This window comes from Arachis hypogaea, chromosome 2, assembly GCF_003086295.3.
Source record: "Arachis hypogaea cultivar Tifrunner chromosome 2, arahy.Tifrunner.gnm2.J5K5, whole genome shotgun sequence".
Lineage (NCBI taxonomy): Eukaryota > Viridiplantae > Streptophyta > Magnoliopsida > Fabales > Fabaceae > Arachis > Arachis hypogaea.
This window is the reverse complement of record NC_092037.1, coordinates 31,588,920-31,608,389: the sequence shown is the minus strand read 5'-3', so window position 1 is coordinate 31,608,389 and position 19,470 is coordinate 31,588,920. Positions and strand designations below refer to the sequence as shown.

Below are 19,470 nucleotides of genomic sequence, written 5' to 3'. Positions count from 1 at the left end.
TGGAGTATTATATATTGCTGGAAAGCCCTGGATGTCTACTTTCCAACGCCGTTGAGAGCGCGCCAATTGGAGTTCTGCAGCTCCAGAAAATCCATTTCGAGTGCAGGGAGGTCAGATTCCAACAGCATCAGCAGTCCTTTTGTCAGCCTTCTTCAGAGTTTTGCTCAAATCCCTCAATTTCAGTCAGAATTTAGCTGAAATCACAGAAAAACACACTAACTCATAGTAAAGTCCAGAAATGTGAATTTAACATAAAACTAATGAAAACATCCCTAAAAGTAGCTTAAACTTACTAAAAACTATATAAAAACAATGCCAAAAAGCGTATAAATTATCCGCTCATCACAACACTGTTCATACCCTGACCGGGCTCCTCCAACTCGGCAAAATCCATGAAAGGTCCGACCTCGTCCCAAGGCCCACACCTGAGGTCGGACCTCGGACAATAAAAGCTAAGAAGGCCCATCAAAAGGAACGCAGCCCAAAACCTAAAAGGCCGAAAAGGCCTAGGAAAGGCGGTTCCACAAAGATAGAGATAAAACTCCCAAAAGATAAGATAAGATAAGAATATCTTATCCAGGGAAGATCACGGCCAACTATTATAAATACACTGGAGCACCCAGGTATAACACACACTCTAATTCTACTCAATATCTGCTTGGACCCATGCTAACTTAAGCATCGGAGTGTCATTGCAGGTACAACCACCAACCACTCTGCATATCAAGCTCGGGTCATCAATCCCCCCACCTCGGGCCTCTCTAAGACGACCGAGCTGCACGTTTCAGGTAACCCTCGGAACATTGGCGCCGTTGCCAGGGAACCTGGAAGTCATCCCTTTACCATGGCGGACGACCCTCTTAACAATGACCACGCTGCATCAGAGCAAGAGGATGAAGTTGACACCGGAGAACGACCGGACAACCCTCTATCACCACGCACTCCAGGAGGAAACAAACAGAATCGCCCAAAGACATCAATCCCAAACAAAGATCCACAACATCCCGAAAAAGAAAAGAGCTCGGAAATTCTAGAAGCAGTCCGGGCACAACAAAACCGACTAAAACAACTCGAAGAGGACGTAAAGAAGCAAAAAGAAACCGAACAAGATCTGAGAAGGGAGGCTCGCAAGCGCAGGGAATTAGAAGAAAAACTGCGGAAAATAGAGGCCAACCTGAAAGATCGGACAGAACGCGGCCCCACCCCCGAAGGCAACCATGATCCCTTCACGCAAGAGATCATGAAGGAGAAGGTACCGCGAAACTTCAAACCACCCGATATGGATCTCTACGACGGCACCACCGATCCAAGTCACCACCTCAGCAACTTCAGAAGCAGAATGTACCTAGTCGACGCCTCCGACGCGATTCGGTGCAAAGCCTTCCCCACCACTCTCACCAAGTCAGCCATGAAGTGGTTCGACAACCTGCCACCAAGATCAATCACTAGCTTCGAAGACCTAACCAAAAAATTCCTAACAAGGTTCTCCATTCAAAAGGACAAGGCAAAACATGCCTCCAGCCTACTCGGGATCAAACAAGGTAACCAAGAAACTCTCCGAGAATACATGGAGCGATTCAACAAAGCCTGCCTGGACATACAACACTTGTCCACTGAAGCAGCCATCATGGGACTATCAAACGGCCTAAGAGAGGGACCGTTTAGCCAGTCCCTATCCAAACGATACCCGACCTCCCTATACGAGGTGCAGGAGCGGGCAGAAAAATATATCAACATGGAGGAAACCTCTCAGCTGAGAGACTCTTCTAGGAAGGAATCAACCAACCCACTCCGAGATCGAGATCGGGAACAGAAGAAGAAAGAAGAACCCAACTCGGACAAGCCACGGAAGTACCACAACTACACCCCCCTCCGAGTCTCCCTGGTAGACGTCTACAGAGAAGTATGCCACGCCGAGAAGATCCCTCCGCCCCGACCGCTAAAACACAAGAGAGCGGGGAGAGATCGGTCCGAATACTGTGAATATCACAAGCTCTACGGTCATTCTACTAACGACTGCTACGACCTAAAAAATGTTATAGAAAAGCTAGCCAGAGAAGGGAAACTCGACAGATACATAGCAGAGAAAGGAGAAGAGACCAGGAAGAGAAGGCGGGGAGATAACGAAGATCGGGCCGAACAAATCCCACGAACCCCTGAAAGGCACGTTCACATGATAAATGGAGGTTTTGCAGGCGGAGGAACATCCAGATCCTCGCGAAAAGGACACCTCAAAGAAGTCTACCACGTCCGAGAAGACAGTCCCCTGCCCGAACTACCTACTATCTCGTTTACCCGAGAAGATGCTCAAGGGATAATACCCGGGCACGACGATCCAATGGTAATCACCATTATCCTAGCAAACGCCAACTTACATCGAACCCTGATTGACCAGGGAAGCTCAGCAGATATCCTGTTCAAAACGGCCTTCGACAAACTCGGACTCGAAGAAAAAGAACTAAAGGCCTATCCCACCGACCTATTCGGGCTAGGAGATGCCCCGATCCATCCCTTAGGATACATCTCGCTACACACTACCTTCGGAAAAGGCGAGCAATCTAAAACATTGAGCATCGACTACATTATAGTCAACGTTACTTCAGCAAACAATGCCCTCATTGGGCGACCAACCTTTAACAGACTGGCAGCTATAGTCTCGACCCCACACCTCTGTATGAAGTTCCCTACCGCAAAAGGAATCGCTACCCTAAAAGGCGACCAAAAACTGGCGCGGCGATGCTACAACGAAAGCCTGAGCTTAAAAGGAAAAAAGATCAACACAATAGAACTCGGGCGAGTTCAAGCCCGAGAAGATCTTCGGCCACAACCAGAGGGAGAAACCGAAAAAGTCCAGATCGGAAACACTTCTGAAAAAGTCACAAACATAGGAGCAAACCTCGAAGCGGGCCTAAAAGAGGAACTCATAACCCTCTTAAAAGAAAATTCCGACCTCTTCGCCTGGAAAGCCTCCGACATGCCAGGCATAAGCCCCGACCTGATGTGCCATAAGCTATCAGTATACCCGGGATCCCGACCTGTCCAACAAAGACGCAGGAAGCTCGGGCCCGAACGCATGCAAGCAATAGAAGAACAAGTACAAGCACTACTAGATGCAGGGTTCATTAGGGAAGTAAAATATCCCCTATGGCTCGCAAACGTGGTCCTGGTAAAAAAGCCCAATGGAAAATGGAGGATGTGCGTCGATTACACGGATCTCAACAAAGCCTGCCCCAAAGACCCATATCCACTACCAAACATCGACGCCTTAGTAGACGCCGCCTCAGGCTATAGATACCTCTCCTTCACGGACGCATACTCGGGATACAATCAAATCCCGATGTACGGACCCGACCAAGAAAAGACCTCGTTCATAACCCCAAGGGCAAACTACTGCTACGTAGTAATGCCCTTCGGGCTGAAGAACGCAGGGGCAACCTACCAGAGGCTAATGAACAAAGTATTCTCAGAGCACATCGGACTACAACTAGAGGTGTACGTCGACGACATGCTGGTAAAGACACAAGAAGACGGAAACTTGCTGACCGACCTCACCAGTGTCTTCGGCACCCTCAGAAAGCACAACATGAGACTTAACCCGACGAAGTGCACCTTCGCCGCAGAAGCCGGAAAGTTCTTAGGCTTCATGCTGACTCAAAGGGGCATCGAAGCAAACCCGGACAAATGCCAAGCGATACTCAATATGAAGAGCCCGACGTGTGTCAAAGAAGTACAACAACTGAATGGAAGGCTGGCCGCCCTATCAAGATTCTTGGCAGGATCAGCGATAAAATCACTACCTCTATACTCACTCCTAAAGAAAGGGAAACCCTTCTCGTGGACCCCGGAGTGCGAAAAAGCCTTTCAAGAATTCAAGGAATTCCTCGGGCAGCCACCAATCCTAACCCGACCTTTAAAAGGGGAAGAGCTCGTACTATACCTCTCGGTCGGACATCGAGCAGTCGCTTCAGCATTAATACGAGAAAACGACCAAGGACAACACCCCATATACTTTGTAAGCAAGGCACTACAAGGGGCCGAATTAAACTATCAGAAAATAGAAAAATTCGCCTACGCCCTAGTGTTCACAGCTCGGAGGCTCCGTCCCTACTTTCAAGCCCACACCATCAAAGTCCGGACAAACCAACCCATGAGACACATCCTGCAAAAAACAGACCTGGCAGGACGAATACTACAATGGGCGGTGGAACTATCCGAGTTCGACCTCCACTATGAAGCCCGGACTGCCATAAAATCCCAGTATCTAGCCGACTTCATCGCAGAATACACTGAGACCCCTGGAACCCCACTCTCATGGAACCTGTATGTCGACGGGTCCTCAAACAAAACAGGAAGCGGAGCCGGGGTTATACTTGAAAGCGACCAAGGAACGCGGATAGAACTATCCCTAAAATTCGAGTTCCAGGCTTCGAACAACCAAGCCGAATACGAGGCCCTACTAGCAGGTCTAAAGCTAGCCGAAGAGGTCGGAGACCAGAGAATCACAATCTTCAGTGACTCCCAGGTCGTCACGTCACAAGTGAATGGAAGCTACCAGGCCAAAGACCCAACTATGAAAAAATACCTGGACCAAACACAGGCACAATTACGCCACTTTTCAGAAATACAAATCCAGCACATACCTCGGGAACAAAACGCCCGAGCAGACGCCCTCTCAAAGCTCGCCAGCACCAAGCCCGGAGGCAACAACAGAAGTCTCCTCCAAGAAACCTTACAATCTCCCTCCGTGCTAAGAGAGGAAGAAACACTAAATATATCCAACCAACAGTAAGGATGGATGACCCCCATACTCAACTACCTGAAGTCGGGAACTCTCCCCGCCGAGAGAAAGGAAGCTAAAAGACTCACGAAAGACGCCCAGAATTATACACTAATTCACGACGTATTATACAGAAGAGGATTCTCAAACCCCCTCCTCAGGTGCGTCCCAACCTCAGAAACAAAAAGCGTCCTCGAAGAAGTCCACGGAGGCATGTGTGGAAACCACCTCGGAGCTTGGGCACTATCCAAGAAAGTAGTCAGAGCCGGGTTCTACTGGCCGACCTTGCAAAGAGACGCAACGGAGTTTGTGAAAATATGCCCCCCTGCCAAAAACACGCCAATTTTCACAAAGCACCACCCGAAGACCTTATCAGTATCACCGCACCATGGCCCTTCGCAAAGTGGGGACTCGACCTACTCGGCCCGTTCCCACAAGGACCGGGGCAAGTCAAATACCTCATAGTAGGGGTCGACTACTTCACAAAGTGGATCGAAGCTGAGCCCTTAGCCACCATTACGGCTCAGAAAAGCCGCAAATTCCTATACAAAAACATTGTCACAAGGTTCGGAGTCCCCTACTCCATCACAACAGACAATGGAACACAGTTCACGGACACAAGTTTTCAGAACTTGGTGGCCGAACTAAAAATCAAACAGCAATTCACATCAGTCGAGCACCCACAAGCCAATGGACAAGCAGAGGCTGCAAATAAAATCATCTTGGCCGGGTTAAAACGAAGACTCCAAGAGGCCAAAGGGGCATGGGCCGAAGAGCTCCCCCAGGTGCTATGGGCATATCGGACAACCCCACACTCTACAACGGGAGAATCGCCATTCCGACTAGCTTACGGGATGGAGGCAATGATTCCTATCGAAATAGATGAAGGGTCACCCAGAGTCATCTTCTACAACGAAGGAGGCAACCCACAGGCACAAAGGGAAGAACTCAACCTCCTCCCCGAGGTCCGAGAAAGAGCCCGAATCCGAGAAGAAGCCTTAAAACGGCGAACGGCCCTCAGATACAATCAGAAAGTAATAAAGCGAAGCTTCTCCATTCACGACCTGATTCTAATCCGAAATGACATCGGAACACAAAAGTCGGGAGAAGGAAAGCTAGCTGCAAATTGGAAAGGACCCTACAAGGTAACAGAAGTCTTAGGGACAGGCTACTACAAAATATCCGACCTAGAAGGCAATGAGCTGCCCAGGGCCTGGCACGCCTGTAATCTAAGGCGGTACTACAGCTAGAAAAACTTAACCTGAGGTGTACTCTTTTTCCCTAAAAGGGTTTTTTAATGAGACACCCGGTTAAGTAAGACACCCGACCTAGTCAAAGGGTAAACACTCTGTAAATATTCTTTCTTTTTTAATACTAATCAAATTTCTATTTTCTTTTCTTCTTCCTCATGATGAAGCAAATCCTAGAAAGTACCCCACCAAGACGCATTAATTTATGCTCGGCAAAACGCAAAAAATCATTTGCCAAGAGACCACACAAGGTCGGCAAAGATAAAGCGACGAGGTTCAAATTAATGTGAGAAGTTATAAAGTAACTCTGAAAAGGCTCAAAAGGCCAAATAAAAAGAGATTACAAAAATAACTTAAAAGGCCGACCAACAACAAGGTCGGACCCAACAAAGGGAAAGTTATAAAGTAACTCTGAAATGGCTCAAAATGCCAAATAAAAAGAGATTACAAAAATAACTTAAAAAGGCCGACCAACGACAAAGTCGGACCCAACCAAAAGGAGGTACTCGAGCGCCCGAGGACCGAGAAAAAGCTCGGATCCAAGAAAGAAGCCTTAAAACGGCGAGAACCAAGATTTCGAAAAACGCTTACTAAAAAGTTGCTTTACAAAAAACAACTAAAAAGTACAAGCGAAAGAACGAAATCAAAGGAAGTTCCGAAAACGCTTACTAAAAAGGTTGCTTTACAAAAAACAACTAAAAAGTACAAGCAAAAGAACGAAAGCAAAGGAAGTTTCGAAACGCTAGCTAAAAAGTTGTTATCCGAAAACAACTAAAAAGCACAAAAGCGGAAACAAAAAGACAAAACGCGAACAAAAACACCGCATAATAAAGTTACTACAAGTAGCTAAATAAGCAAAAGGTGTCCAAAGCGTTCACAGAAACCATCCAAAAACAAAAAAAGCCCACAGGCCGGGCAAAACACCAAAAAGATTACAGAGGATCAAGGTCCTTTCCGGACTCCACATCAACAGCAGGCTGCGGAGGAAACATAGAGATCGGGACTGCATCGACGGCAACGTCATCCCGGTTTGAAACCTCCACACCAGATCCATCCCCGACCAAAGGTGAAGTCGGGTTCTCAACCGGAACTTTGGGGTCGGACATCGGAACCTCATCCTCGGTAGGAGCAGGAACAATCTTTCCCTCCACAACAATGTTATCCGTACTGAATAAGCTCAGATCCAGGTCAGGAGCAAGAACCCGGACCTGAGCCTTCAAATTTTCAAACATAGCATCCATACCCTTGGCCACATGACCTTCCAGCTCGTAAAACTCGTCCTGCGCGGATTGCAACTTCTCCTTTGTCTCCACAAGCTTGGCATATAGCCGAGTATAATTCTCTGTAGCCGCCTTCGCCATCTCCTCAGATGTCTTCGCTGCCGCCACAGCCACGGTAGCTTTAGTTTTCTCTTTCTCCAAAGAGGCCTCCAGCTCAGTAATCCTGGCAGCCTTCAGTTGACTAATCTTATCAAGCTCGGACTGAGCCTTCTCAAGTCGGGAGCTGGTCGCCCCAAGGGGGATTTCCTGAACTCCCGGGCAATAGCGGCATGAAGACTAGCCATCCGGACGCAGCTCCGCGCCATATACTGAAAATGATGCTCCATAGACACATCATCAGTAGAAATAAAGGTCTGAGGGAGAATATGCTGTTCAATCCAACCAAGAGCATCAAAGTCCTTATCGTTGAAACCGGCAAGCTCCTGAGAGGTCTTCTGCTTCTTGGGAGGAGGACCCGAAAACGGAGGAGGAGAAGAAGTAGCAGGCCCAGAGGTCGGGGGATCCTGACTTATAGCTCGGAACTGGGGAGTCGGAATAGTCTTTGACCGAGTCTGAACACCCACAGTAGTCTTCTGTGGAGAAGATCGGGCAGAAGCCTCCCCGGCCTCGATATTCCGAGCAGCCACAGACTTCTTCGTCCGACGAAAGAACTTCATGGAATCCGCCTGAGAAGACATCTCTTCAAGAAATAAAGAAAGGGATTACCACAACAGAAATTCCACCAAAAACAAGCAAAACCAAAGTACTAAAAAAAATGAATGAATCTCGGAAGAGGTCGGGAACTACCTAACTCGGAACGGAGAAGGCTTGGATCCCCCAACATTTTCTTCGTGTCCAAGTGAGGTGCCCGACCCCATAAACTGCTCACCACACCCACAAAAGCCTGCTCCACCTCATCTAGACTCTCAAAGGTATACTTAACAGACACTACATTCTCCTGCCAACAAAGAGGAAAAGAAGGCTCCCCACTCTCATCTAGAAAGAAAGGTCGGACGTCTCCAGTAGCCCGGACCTTGAAATAAAAGTTCTTAAAATCGTGAAAGGACTCATCATACAGGGTACAAAACATTCTTCCCTGGTTAGCCCTAAAAGAGACCCAAGATACCTTCCCTCCACCCGACCCCGGCTTCGTCAACACAAACAAGTAGGAAAAAAGAGAAATAGAGGGAGCAACGCCCAAAAACTGACACAAAAGTTGAAACAGCTTTAAAAATGCCCAAGAATTTGGATGGAGCTGCGTAGGGGCAAGGTTACAAGACCATAACACCTCGGACTCCAGGTCGGTAAAAGGAAGTCGGACACTCAGCTTAGAGAAAAAACAATCATAAGCGTAAAAGAAGAGCTTCTCGGAACTATCTAAGGGCGGGAAGCAAACTCTCTCCTCGGAATCCGGGGCTACTAGTTCATAATCTCTCTCAGACTCTCTATTTTCACATATGCTACATTGCCTACGAAACCTAGCTAAATACTCAGAATCTACCACAGAAGGGACTCTTAGAGGAACAGGATCTACCCAACCAAGACCACTCGGAATCTTGGTCGACATCGCTTGAAGAACCTTTCGAGACATAAAATTCTTGCCTACAAAGAAGAATACAACAGCAAGCAAAAATCACATAAAAGCAGACAGCGAAAACCCATTCAGCAAAACAAGAAAACAAAGATCTTTTAGAAGAAAATACAGCAACCCGGAGCAAGATACCAGAGAACAAAAAAGAGTCCCCCCCATGAACAAACGAACAAAGCAATGGCGGCGCCTCTTTTCGGGGCAACCCAGGCATAGAGAAAAAGAAACAAACAAAGAGCCACACAAAAGAAACAGAAGCATATGTGCACAAGAAAAGAGATGGGAACAAACCTGGAAGAAAGAAACGAGGACGACGAGCTCCGAAGCAAGGAGAACGGAACGACGGCGCAGAGGAAACCCCGGAAAGACACGAGGAAGGATTCGGGGAAGAAGAACAAAGAAAAAGGAAGCGGGGCTCAAAAAAAGGGAGATGGCGAAAACTCAGAAAACAGGAAGGGAACAGAATAAACGAAGAAAAGGAGGAAAGGGGCAAATAAATAATGCCTTCACAAAGCCCGAACGGAAATCGAGGAGAAACGGTAAAATGCAATAAATGCAGGAACGGCCATTTTTGGATTTTGAAAAAAAACTACTATGCCCGAGCTCGACCTCCCAAAAAGGACGAACTCGGGCAGGGGCACTGTTCATACCCTGACCGGGCTCCTCCAACTCGGCAAAATCCATGAAAGGTCCGACCTCGTCCCAAGGCCCACACCTGAGGTCGGACCTCGGACAATAAAAGCTAAGAAGGCCCATCAAAAGGAACGCAGCCCAAAACCTAAAAGGCCGAAAAGGCCTAGGAAAGGCGGTTCCACAAAGATAGAGATAAAACTCCCAAAAGATAAGATAAGATAAGAATATCTTATCCAGGGAAGATCACGGCCAACTATTATAAATACACTGGAGCACCCAGGTATAACACACACTCTAATTCTACTCAATATCTGCTTGGACCCATGCTAACTTAAGCATCGGAGTGTCATTGCAGGTACAACCACCAACCACTCTGCATATCAAGCTCGGGTCATCAATCCCCCCACCTCGGGCCTCTCTAAGACGACCGAGCTGCACGTTTCAGGTAACCATCGGAACAAACACCAAACTTAAATTGTTGCTTGTCCCCAAGCAACTGAAAATCAAATAGGATAAAAGAAGAGAATATACTATAAATTCCAGAATATCAATGAATATTAATTTAATTAGATGAGCGGGACTTGTAGCTTTTTGCTTCTGAACAGTTTTGGCATCTCACTTTTTCCTTTGAAGTTTAGAGTGATTGGCTTCTCTAGGAACTTAGAATTTCGGATAGTGTTATTAACTTTCCTAGTTAAGCATGTTGATTCTTGAACACAGTTACTTATGAGTCTTGGCCGTGGCCCTAAGCACTTTGTCTTCCAGTATTACCACCGGATACACAAATGCCACAGACACATGACTGGGTGAACCTTTTCAGATTGTGACTCAGCTTTGCTAGAGTCCCCAGTTAGTGGTGTCCAGAGCTCTTAAGCACACTCTTTTGGATCACGACTTTAACCACTCAGTCTCAAGCTTTTCACTTGGACCTTCATGACACAAGCACATGGTTAGGGACAGCTTGATTTAGCCGCTTAGGCCTGGATTTAACTTCCTTGGGCCCTCCTATCCATTAATGCTCAAAGCCTTGGATCCTTGCTACCCTTGCGTTTTGGTTTTAAGGGCTATTGGCTTTTTCTGCTTGCTTTTTCTTTCTATTTTTTCGCCATTTTTTTTTTCGCACAAGCTTTTGCTTTGCACTGCTTTTTCTTGCTTCAAGAATCAATTCATGAATTTTTCAGTTCATCAATAACATTTCTCTTTGTTCATCATTCTTTCAAGAGCCAACAATTTTAACACTCATAAACAACAAGATCAAAAATATGCACTGTTCAAGCATTCATTCAGAAAACAAAAAGTATTGCCACCACATCAATATAATTAAATTAAATTCAATAATAAATTCGAAATTTATGTACTTCTTGTTCTTTTGAATTAAAACATTTTTCAATTAAGAGAGGTGAAAGACTAATGGATTTTATTCATAGCTTTAAGGCATGGTTATATACTAATGATCATGAAATAAAGACACAAAACATAGATAAACACAATAATTAAAAACCGAAAACAGAAAGAAATAAAGAACAAGGAATGAATCCACCTCTTAGTGGCGTCTTCTTCTTGAAGAACCAACAATGTCCTTGAGCTCTTCTATGTCCCTTCCTTGCCTTTGTTGCTCCTCCCTCATTGCTCTTTGATCTTCTTTTATTTCTTGGAGAATGATGGAGTGCTCATGATGTTCCACCCTTAATTGTTCAACAGTATGACTCAAATCTTCTAAAGAGGTATTGAGTTGCTCCCAATAGTTGTTGGGAGGAAAGTGCATTCCTTGAGGCATTTGTTGATGATGAACTTCCTCATGTTCTTCTTGAGGGCCGTGAGGCACTTCTCTTGTTTGCTCCATCCTTTTCTTGGTGATGGGCTTGTCTTCTTCAATGGAGACATCTCCATCTATGATAACTCCAGCTGAGTAACATAGATGGCAAATAAGATGAGGGAAGGCTAGCCGTGCCATGGGTGAGGACTTGTCGGCTATTTTGTAGAGTTCATTGGAGATAACTTCATGAACTTCCACTTCCTCTCCAATCATGATGCTATGGATCATGATGGCCCGATCCACAGTAACTTCAGATCGGTTGCTAGTAGGGATGATGGATCTTTGAATGAACTCCAACCATCCTCTAGCCACAGGCTTGAGATCCAGTCTTCTTAGTTGGACTGGCTTGCCTTTGGAGTCTATTCTCCATTGGGCGCCTTCTACACATATGTCCGTAAGGACTTGGTCCAACCTTTGATTAAAGTTGACCCTTCTTGTGTAGGGGCGTTCATCACCTTGCATCATGGGTAAGTGAAATGCCAACCTCACATTTTTCGGACTAAAATCTAAGTATTTCCCCCGAACCATTGTGAGATAGTTCTTTGGATTCGGGTTCATACTTTGATCATGGTTCCTAGTGATCCATGCATTGGCATAGAACTCTTGAACCATCAATATTCCGACTTGTTGCATGGGGTTGGCTAAGACTTCCCAACCTCTTCTTTGGATTTCATATCGGATTTCCGGATACTCATTCTTTTTGAGCTTGAAAGGGACCTCGGGGATCACCTTCTTCTTTGCCACAACATCATAGAAGTGGTCTTGATGGCTCTTGGAGATGAATCTCTCCTTCTCCCATGACTCGGAGGTGGAAGCTTTTGTCTTCCCTTTCCCTTTTCTTGAGGATACTCCGGTCTTAGGTGCCATTGATGGTGAATGAAAAAACAAAAAGCTTAGGCTTTTTCCACACCAAACTTAAAATTTTGCTCGCCCTCGAGCAAGAAAGAAAAGAAAAGAAAAGAAGAAGAAGAGAATAGAGGAGAGAGGGGAAGAAGGGGGTTCGGCTATGTGGGAGAAGAAGGGGTTTGTGTTGTGTGAAAATGAAGAAGAAAAGAAGGGTATTTATAGGGAGAGGGGAGGGTATGGGTTCGGCCAATTTGGGTGGGAAAGGGTGGGAAAGTGAATTTGAAATTTATGGAGGTAGGTGGGGTTTATGGGGAAGAGGAGGTTGATGTGAATGGTGAATGGGGTAATTGGGAAGAGGAATTGAGGTGATTGATGAAGAAGATTGGGAATTGTGACATGGGGTATTCAAATCACAAAAATAGGATTAGGAGGTAAGGTGGGAATATGGTAGGTGGGGATCCTGTGGGGTCCACAGATCCTGAGGTGGGGATCCTGTGGGGTCCACAGATCCTGAGGTGAAAAGAAATACCATTCCTTCACCATATAGGCATGTAAATTGCCTCCATGCATCATTCTGGCGTTCAAACGCCCATTGGTGCATGTTCTGGGCGTTAAACGCCCATGTAATGCATGTTTCTGGCGTTGAACGCCAGTTTCATGCTTGTTTCTGGCGTTCAGCGCCAGATTGTCCTCTGTGTGCACATCCTGGCGTTAAACGCCAGGTTGTTGCTTGTTTCTGGCATTCAGCGCCAGAATGGTGCTCTGTTCTGGCGTTGAACGCCAGCCAGATGCATCTTACTGGCGTTGAACGCCAGTCTGTGCTGCCTCCAGGGTGAAAAAATTTTTTTCTTCTGTTTTTGACTCTGTTTTAATTTTTTTGATTTTTTCGTGACTCCTCATGATCATGTACTAATAAAAAAAAAAAAAAAAAAAAAAAAAATTAGATAATTGGGTGTCCAACAATCTAGTTGAAACAATATACTGGGTGAACGCCAGTCTGTGGAGGTGAAATTTTTTTTCTGTTTTGACTCTTATTTGTTTGTGCCTCATGATCATGTACCTAATTAAACACAAAAATAACAAAGAAACAAAATAAAATAAAATTAGATAAATAAAATTGGGTTGCCTCCCAACAAGCGCTTCTTTAATGTCAATAGCTTGACAGTGGCTCTCATGGAGCCACAAGGTGATCAGGTCAATGTTAGTGTGGTCCCAACACCAAACTTAGAGTTTGGTTGTGGCCTCACAACACCAAACTTAGAGTTTGACTGTGTGGGCTCTTCTTGACCTTGAACTGAGAGAAGCTCTTCATGCTTACTCTCTTTTGTCACAGAGGGATGGTCATGTGCCTTGAACACAAGGTAGTCCTCATTCAATTGAAGGACTAACTCACCTCTGTTGACATCTATCACAGCTTCTGCTGTGGCTAGGAAAGGTCTTACTAGGATGATGCATTCATCATCTTCCTTCCTAGTGTCTAGGATTATGAAATCAGTAGGGATGTAAAGGCCTTCAACCTTTACTAAAACGTCCTCTACCATTCCATAAGCTTGTCTCAAAGACTTATCAGCCAATTGTAATGAGAATAAGGCAGGTTGTACCTCAATGATTCCCAGCTTCTCCATTACAGAGAGTGGCATAAGATTTATCCCTGACCCCAGATCACATAGAGCTTTTTCAAAGCTCATGGTGCCTATGGTACAAGGTATTAGGAACTTGCCAGGATCTTGTTTCTTTTGAGGTAGAGTTTTCTGAATCCAAGTATCTAGTTCACTAATGAGCAAGGGAGGTTCACTTTCCCAAGTCTCATTACCAAATAGCTTGGCATTCAGCTTCATGATAGCTCCTAAATATTGAGCAACTTGCTCTCCAGTCACATCTTCATCCTCTTCAGAGGAAGAATAGTCTTCAGAGCTCAAGAATGGCAGAAGGAGATTTAATGGAATCTCTATGATCTCTAGATGGGCCTCAGATTCCTCTGGATCCTTAATAGGAAACTCCTTCTTGCTTGAAGGATGTCCCAGGAGGTCTTCCTCACTAGGATTTTTGTCCTCCTCCTCCCTAGTGCATTCGGCCACTTTGATTAAATCAATGGCCTTGCACTCTCCTTTTGGATTTTCTTCTGTATTGCTTGGGAGAGTACTGGGAGGAGTTTCAATGACTTTCTTACTCAGCTGGCCCACTTGTGCCTCCAAGTTTCTAATGGAGGATCTTGTTTCATTCATGAAACGGAAAGTGGCCTTTGACAGATCAGAGACTATATTGGCTAAATTGGAATTGTTTTGTTCAGAATTCTCTGTCTGTTACTGAGAAGATGATGGATATGGCTTACTATTGTTCAGCCTATTGCGTCCACCATTGTTAAAGCCTTGTTGAGGCTTTTGTTGATCCTTCCAAGAGAAATTTGGATGATTTCTCCATGATGGATTATAGGTGTTTCCATAAGGTTCACCCATGTAATTAACCTCTGCCATGGCAGGGTTCTCAGGATCATAAGCTTCTTCAGAAGCTGCCTCTCTAGTACTGTTGGATGCATGTTGCAGTCCATTCAGATTTTGAGAGATCATGTTGACCTGTTGAGTCAACACTTTGTTCTGAGCCAATATGGCATTCAGAGCATCAATTTCAAGAACTCCTTTCTTCTGAGGTATCCCATTATTCACGGAATTCCTCTCAAAGGTATACATGAACTGGTTGTTTGCAACCATGTCAATGAGTTCTTGAGCCTCTTCAGGCGTTTTCTTCAGGTGAATAGATCCACCTGCAGAATGGTCCAGTGACATTTTCAAAAATTCAGAGAGACCATAATAGAATATATCTAACATGGTCCATTCTGAAAACATGTCAGATGGACATCTTTTGGTCAACTGCTTGTATCTTTCCCAAGCTTCATAGAGGGATTCACCATCTTTTTGTTTGAAGGTTTGAACATCCACTCTCAGCTTGCTCAGCTTTTGAGGAGGAAAGAATTTATCCAAGAAGGCAGTGACCAGCTTATCCCAGGAGTCCAGGCTATCCTTAGGTTGTGAATCCAACCATATTCTAGCTCTGTCTCTTACAGCAAAAGGGAAAAGCATGAGTCTGTAGACTTCAGGATCAACTCCATTCGTTTTTACAGTCTCACAGATCTGCAAGAACTCAGTTAAGAACTGATAAGGATCTTCAGATGGAAGTCCATAAAACTTGCAGTTTTGTTGCATCAAAGCAACTAATTGAGACTTAAGCTCAAAGTTATTGGCTCCAATGGCAGGAATGGAGATGCTTCTTCCATCAACCTTGGACGTTGGCTTTGTGAAGTCACCAAGCATTCTCCTTGCATTATTATTATTATTATTTTCGGCTGCCATGTCCTTCTCTTGTTCGAAAATTTTTGAAAGGTTGTTTCTGGATTGTTGTAATTTGGCTTCTGTTAATTTTCTCTTCAGAGTCCTTTCAAGTTCTGGATCAACTTCAACAAGAGTGCCCTTTTCCCTGTTCCTGCTCATATGAAAGAGAAGAAAACAAGAAAAGAAAGAGGAATCCTCTATGTCACAGTATAGAGATTCCTTTATGTTAGTAGAAGAAGAAAGGGGTAGAAGAAAGAAGAAGGATGGATTCGGATTCTTAGATGAAGAGAGGTGAAGAGAAGTGTTAGTAATTAAATAATTAAATAGAATAAGGGAAGAGAAGAGAAATTTTCGAAAATAATTTTAAAAAGGGGTTAGAAATTTTTGAAAATCAAAGATAAATGTAATTGAAATTAAAATTTAAAACAAAAAGAATTTTTGAAAAAGAGAGGGAGAATTTTCGAAAATTAGAGAGGGAAAAGTAGTTAGGTGGTTTTGAAAAAGGATAAGAAACAAACAAAAAGTTAGTTAGTTGATTGAAAAAGATTTGAAATCAAAATTTAAAAAAAAAAGATAAGAGGATAAGAAGTTAGATAAGATATTTTGAAATCAAATTTTGAAAAAGATAAAATTTTGAAAAAGATAAGATAAAAAGATTTTTAAGAAAAAGATATTTTGAAAAAGATTTAATTTTTTTTTAAAATTACTTAACTAACAAGAAACTACAAGATAAGATTCTAGAACTTAAAGATTGAACCTTTCTTAACAAGAAAGTAACAAACTTCAAATTTTTGAACCAATCACATTACTTGTTAGTTAATTTTCGAAAATTAGATATAAAAGATAAGAAAAAGATTTTGAAAATATTTTGAAAAAGGATTTTTTTGAAATTTTCGAAAATTATAAAAAAAATGAAAAAGATATGATTTTTGAAAAAGATTTTGAAAAGATAAGATTTTTAAAATTGAAATTTTGACTTGACTTGCAAGAAACAACTAATTTTGAAAATTTTTGACCAAGTCAAACCCAAAATTTCGAGATTTTGGAGGGAAATAAGGAAAAGATATATTTTTTTTTTGAATTTTTAATGAAAAACACAAAAATGACCCAAAACATGAAAATTTTGGATCAAGACACAAGATGCATGCAAGAATGCTATGAATGTCAAGATGAACACCAAGAACACTTTGAAGATCATGATGAACATCAAGAACATACTTTTGAAAAATTTTTGATGCAAAGAAAACATGCAAGACACCAAACTTAGAAATCTTTAATGCATGAAAAATATGAATGCAAAGATGCACATGAAAAACAAGAAAAGACACAAAACAAGAGACCATCAAGATCAAACAAGAAGACTTGTCAAGAACAACTTGAAGATCATGAAGAACACTATGAATGCATGAGATTTTCGAAAAAATGCAAGAAAAAATTTTAAAAGCATGCAATTGACACCAAACTTAAAAATTAACACAAGATTCAAACAAGAAACACAAAATATTTTTGATTTTTATGATTTTCTAATTTTTTGTATTTTTATTAATTTTTTCGAAAAACATAGTTTGGAAAAACGAAAAATAAAAAGAAAAATTTTTGAAAAAGATTTTTGAAAAGAAAATTACCTAATCTGAGCAACAAGATGAACCGTCAGTTGTCCATACTCGAACAATCCCCGGCAATGGCGCCAAAAACTTGGTGGACGAAATTGTGATCACTATCTTTCGAGTTGTTTGTCTTTGTATGAAATCATTATTATGGCACTGGTTGAATTCACAACTCCGTTCAACTAACCAGCAAGTGTACTGGGTCGTCCAAGTAATAAACCTTACGTGAGTAAGGGTCGATCCCACAGAGATTGTTGGTATGATGCAAGCTATGGTCACCTTGTAAATCTCAGTCAGGCAGATTAAAATGGTTTATGGGTTTCGAAAATAAAGATAAAAGAATAGATTAAATAAAAGGATAGAAGACTTATGCAGATTCATTGGTGGGAATTTCAGATAAGCGAATGGAGATACTATATGCTCAAGGACGCCTGCTCTCCTACTGCTTCTACTCAATCCTTCTTACTCCTTTCCATGGCAAGCTTTGTATAGGGGTTCACCATCAGCTGTGGCTACTTTCAATCCTCTCGGGAAAATGATCCTATGCGGTTGTCAAGTGCACGGCTAATCGTCTGGAGGCATCACCCATTGTTGATGGCTACATCCCATCCTCGCAGTGAAAACTAATGCTCACGCACTCTGTCACAGTACGACTAATCACCGGTTGGTTCCCGCTCCTACTGGAATAGAATCCCTTGATTCTTTTGCGTCTGTCACTAACGCCCAGCAGGTTGCAAGTTTGAAGCACGTCACAGTCATTCATTACCGGAATCCTACTCGGAATACCACAGACAAGGTGAGACTTTCCGGATTCCCAGGATCCTACTCGGAATACCACAGACAAGGTGAGACCTTCCGGATCCTCATAAATGCCGCCATCTATCTAGCTTATACCACGAAGATTCTGTTGGGAAATCTAAGAGATACGCATTCAAGCTCTGTTGCATGTAGAACGGAAGTGGTTGTCAATCACGCGCGTTCATAAGTGAGCATGATAATGAGGGTTACTTATCATCACATTCATCATGTTCTTGGGTACGAATGAATATCTTGGAATAAGAATAAGAGAGATTTGAATAAAAGAAAATAGAATTGCATTAATACTTGAGGTACAGCAGAGCTCCACACCCTTAATCTATGGTGTGCAGAAACTCCACCGTTGAAAATACATAAGCAAAGGGTTCAGGCATGGCCGAATGGCCAGCCCTCTCCATGATCAAGTGACCGAATGATAAAAGACTTTAAGTGGTCCAAAGATATCTAATACAATAGATAAATGTCCTATATATACTAGACTAGCTCCTAGGGTTTACATGAGTAAGTAATTGATGCATAAATTCACTTCCAGGGCCCACTTGGTGTATGCTTGGGCTGAGCTTGATTAATCCACGAGCTGAGGCATTTCCTGGAGTTGAACTCTGAGTTATGACGTGTTTTGGGCGTTCAACTCCGGATCATGACGTTTTTCTGGCGTTTAACTCCAGACAGCAGCGTGTACTTGGCGTTCAACGCCAGGTTACGTCGTCAATATTCGAATAAAGTATGGAGTATTATATATTGCTGGAAAGCCCTGGATGTCTACTTTCTAACGCCGTTGAGAGCGCGCCAATTGGAGTTCTGCAGCTCCAGAAAATCCATTTCGAGTGCAGGGAGGTCAGATTCCAACAGCATCAGCAGTCCTTTTGTCAGCCTTCTTCAGAGTTTTGCTCAAATCCCTCAATTTCAGTCAGAATTTACCTGAAATCACAGAAAAACACACAAACTCATAGTAAAGTCCAGAAATGTGAATTTAACATAAAAACTAATGAAAACATCCCTAAAAGTAGCTTAAACTTACTAAAAACTATATAAAAACAATGCCAAAAAGCGTATAAATTATCCGCTCATCATCCACTATAAATTATTATATCTTTTTGGAAAGCCTTGGATGTCAGCTTTCCAATGCCTTTGAAATAAACTCATTTAGATCTCTATAGCTCAAGTTATGCTCATTTGAAGGTGAAGAGGTCAGTCTGTCAAGTAGCCCGGCGTGCCAGGCCCACTTCTTAGCGTGCCACGCCTATATGTTATGAAACTGGCGTGCCACGCCCTCTCATTGGCGTGCCACGCCTTCAATGATGCATAAAATCTTCCTTTCTGGCCATTAGAACTGGCGTGCCATGTCCAGAACCTGGCGTGCCACGCCCATTATGAAAATAGAGCTGGCGTGCCACACCTATGATTTCAAGTCACACACCCAAGTTTTGCAATGTTGAAATAAAGGCCTTTTTCACCTCCAGTTTTAATGTCCACCCTAAAGTGTTATATATCATTGGAATGTTCTTGATGTCATCTTTTTAACGCGAATAAAATCAGATCATTTGGATCT

The 19,470-nt window shown here is 43.3% G+C and overlaps 1 non-coding gene across 1 annotated transcript; it reads left to right on the top strand.

Annotated features, from left to right (window-relative positions):
- The first annotated feature begins 15,010 nt into the window (after positions 1–15,010).
- On the top strand, positions 15,011–15,114 carry LOC112767486 (small nucleolar RNA R71). The gene has a single exon (XR_003184935.1). It is a non-coding gene; the product is annotated as a small nucleolar RNA R71 (small nucleolar RNA).
- The last annotated feature ends 4,356 nt before the right edge of the window (positions 15,115–19,470 follow it).